General features: G+C 39.8%; 1 long non-coding RNA gene across 1 annotated transcript; it reads left to right on the top strand.

The window, feature by feature from the left end:
• The first annotated feature begins 732 nt into the window (after nucleotides 1-732).
• Nucleotides 733-2330, top strand: LOC111928397 (uncharacterized). The gene is made up of 3 exons (XR_002864090.2): nucleotides 733-1106; nucleotides 1238-1407; nucleotides 1824-2330. It is a non-coding gene; the product is annotated as an uncharacterized LOC111928397 (long non-coding RNA).
• The last annotated feature ends 1329 nt before the right edge of the window (nucleotides 2331-3659 follow it).

The raw sequence follows: 3659 nt of genomic DNA, 5'->3' as shown, positions 1-3659 counted from the left end.
TTTTTCCCAGGAAAAACCTGCTAGTCCTAAAATCACAAACTACATAAATAAAAAAAAATTAAAAGAGGAAGTAAAGGAATTTAGTTAATTATCACACAATTACAATAATGGAAAGATAAAAACTAATCAGACGTAAAGAACAGCTTGTATAACCATTAACCAGGCCATGGTAAACCATTCCTTAACCCTGACTTAAGAGATCCTTCATGGGATTCATGGCAGACAGTTAACTAATGCCTAAACAATTCCACAGTAATTTAAAGCTGTGGTAAATGGCATCACTCAACCAAGCAGCCACTCTCAGTTCCAACAGTTATTTTTAACTGGTATGAAGTTATGCTAACTCTCTCTGCCCTTTCCCTGCCTAAACTCCACAGGCTAAGTTGTCTTCACTTGCTGTCCTTTTACTGAAGCCTGGGCCAATGACATTGATTATTTGGGATTCTTTTCCTGGAAAAAAAAAATTCCACTGAAGAGCAGTGTCAAATGTATCTGGAACAATCTCCCTTGGCTGAAGTTGTATTTAATCTCTATAAATATATTTATTTCCTCACCTTCAATTATTTTCATTAAAAGTTGTTGAAAAAATGTATATTCTTAGGACCAATCTAGCAGCTAGTGGCTATCCAACTAAATTTTTTCACGTTCTCACTGACTAATGTCAGTCAAACTAGGGGAAGGAGATGAGTTTACACAAGAGAGGTAAAAATTGACTGAAGTGAGCATGTCCCTGATGAGTGTTGAAGAGGTAGCGGTAGGCAGGAATGAGGTTACTTCTGGAAGGTTGTGTGGCTAAAAAAAACAAGGCTCTGTGTTTGTTTAGTATTTTTACTTCTAAACTGAGGATCAAAAGTGGCAGTGAACTAAAAATTATGCTGGTGACACACTGCTGTGTGGCACTGCCTGTGTAGAGGAGGATCAAAATATCATATGAATGAGATGGATGACTAAAGATTGAAATAAAAAGAAATGGATGAAATTTAATAGCACAAAGTTCAAGGTCATGCAGTCACAGCCCAACAAAAACTTCTGCCAAGGACTGTCAGCCTATATTTTGGAAACAAATGAAGAGAAGGAAAAGACTTGGGGCTACTCTCTGGCTATAGGTGAGTAGGAAAATGAAATTCCTTCTGTGTTTTGTTTGTCAGGAATTCCTCTTTCCATCCCTCTTTTCCCATGTCTCACAAGGCAGACATTCCTGTCTCCACACCACAGATTACTGCCTTCTCTCTGGTAGTGATGCAGCAGGATCCCACAGCAGGAACACTCTGGAAAGTACGTGAGGAAAAGAGTTGGAAGCTGTTTGAGGTGAAGCAATTGCAAATGTCAGTCCATATATGGAGGCCATGCCATGGGGGGTGATGTGCACAGCCCTGGTAAGACATGCTCCAAAAAGATCAATGCCAGGTCAGTAAGTGGGGGAGCTCTATTCCAGAACCATCTGTCTGATGGGAAAAAAAATCTGTTATTGTCAGACTGGAGATTGATTTGCTATGAAAAATTGTTTGATATGAAGCCTGTAAGAGCAGGGATATGAACTGTGTCTTAAGAGGCTTTCAGTCCTATGCTCCTGGGCAGTAGCAAGTGTCTGATGTAGGCAACATGCTGAGGACCAACTTGTAACAAGTACCTAACAAGTACAAGTTTTTTCTTTCAAATACATGTATTTTTCTGCAGACATTGTTTTATGAAATCCAGGGAACAAGAACTGAGTTTTTGAGAACCAGATGAAATGTTTAATATATGGTTTATAGGTGACACAGGTAAATATTGATGCAATAATTTTCTATAACCCATTAACTTCTAAATTTTTTTTTCTCTAGAACACCAGGTGTTTAGGAAAGCTGGACAAGCAGTCAATTTAAACAAACTCTCTTCTACAGCTGGAATAGAAGAACAATAGAGCTTGGAGAAAATGAGATCTCTTGATCTGAATCTGACACCCTGCTGCCTCTCTCCCAGCCCCAGCCAGTGACCAGTGTCAGCACTAATGAGGGGGAGACAGCAGCACGCCTTGTTGTAGCTGCTCTTTCTTCTTGTAGCAGTGTTGATGACCTCCCCAGAGCACACCTCTGAATATGCAAGCTATTAACTCACGTAGCATTTCTGGGGATTGCAGTCCCTGACAGTTTCCTCAGACACTGTGCTCTTGCAGATGAGAAAGAAAGTGTTGGACTTGGTCACCATGGCACATGGAAATGGGGAGGGCTGGGACAAGAGAGCTGGAGAGGAAGATGATAGTCTGGTGTTATTCCAGGAGGTGTGGGGTGCTGAGGGTCAGCAAGTGTAGTTGTCTTGTTGCATCTCATGATTAAAGCATTTGAAAATGAGTTAAAGACCAGTTATTGAATAGAAAAGGCTGCAAGGGGAAAAGCGTCATTCCTCATTATATAGGCTTGAGATGAGATCCAAATCCAACCTGCCGCATATCTGCACTCCGCTGCACGTGCTTGTAGCCAGAAGAATGACAGCTTGGTACCTACCTACATGTCAGTCAGTCTCTTTACCCCAAATAAACTTTTGCTTCTATGGTATCCTTTCCTTCAAAGCAATGCTGACAAGGATTTATTGAATTAACCTAAATGGCTTTAAGCCCCAATTCATGCTGGTGCAGCATGTCTCTATTAGGGGTTTGCACTGGTATAACTAATTGATTTAGCTACAGATGGGAAAATTTTCTTAACAAGAGAATGCCTAAACTGCTGGCCAGGCTGCCTTTGTTGTTTGCAAGTAATCTCCCTCAGCCTGTTGTTTGCATAAATTTTCTCTGTTTTGGATTCCCATAGAGCTAATTTACACAGGAGCCACACAATAGCATGGTTTACATTTCTTGCTCCTTTTCAAAATGGACTGCAGGATCCTAAAGAAAAAGACTTTTCATGAATTGTCTGCATTTCTGTGAATATTTCATTGCCTCTGTCTCAGTCCTCAAGTATACTGTGGAAAAGCAATTCATTTGACAAATGAGCTTTTTCTAATTGAGCAGAGAAAGCAGAGAATTCCATTCTGCTCCCAAAGTGACTGGACACAGAGCACCCTTTGAATCCTGTTTCTGATACTTAGTGTTATATTAACAGATCTGTGAGCTGCTTCCTTTGGCTAACCTGTAATATTTGACATGAATTTTCTCTCATTGATCTCAGAGCTAAGCTTACTTGCTACTGTGTCTGTGTGAGCTCAGCTGAAAACCTGTGCACAGGTGTGAGACCAATGTGATGTAATCCAAGTTGATGTTCACAGAAAATGTGTGTGTTCTCACCTGAATGAAACTAAATTGAAAATAAGAACAACCTTTTTGGTGGGGAATTAGATATGAGGTCCAACTTCAGGTAAATAAAGTTTGGAGTCTTCTTATATATGGGTGTAGAACCTATGACATTATCTTAATTATTTATGGCACACCATAATGATATAATCCTATTTATTGTTAAAAACACTGATTTCCTTCTTTTTAGTCCACTTATGCACTTTCAGACCTAATAACCTTTTCAGGGGAACAGTGCTGAAATCTGGAGACAGTGATGCAATGAACTTCAGCAATTGCTATCATTCCTCAGTGTGGACAATGTCTTAGGAAACATTGTACATGGAATATATGGAACACAAACAGCACATTTGGCTCTGTTTGCTAGCTCTCTAAAAGTACTGGGGTTTTTTTT

The sequence above is a fragment of the Cyanistes caeruleus genome, chromosome 5 (genome assembly GCF_971803275.1).
Source record: "Cyanistes caeruleus chromosome 5, bCyaCae1.hap1.1, whole genome shotgun sequence".
Classification (NCBI taxonomy): domain Eukaryota; kingdom Metazoa; phylum Chordata; class Aves; order Passeriformes; family Paridae; genus Cyanistes; species Cyanistes caeruleus.
This window is presented reverse-complemented; position numbering and strand designations above follow the sequence as displayed.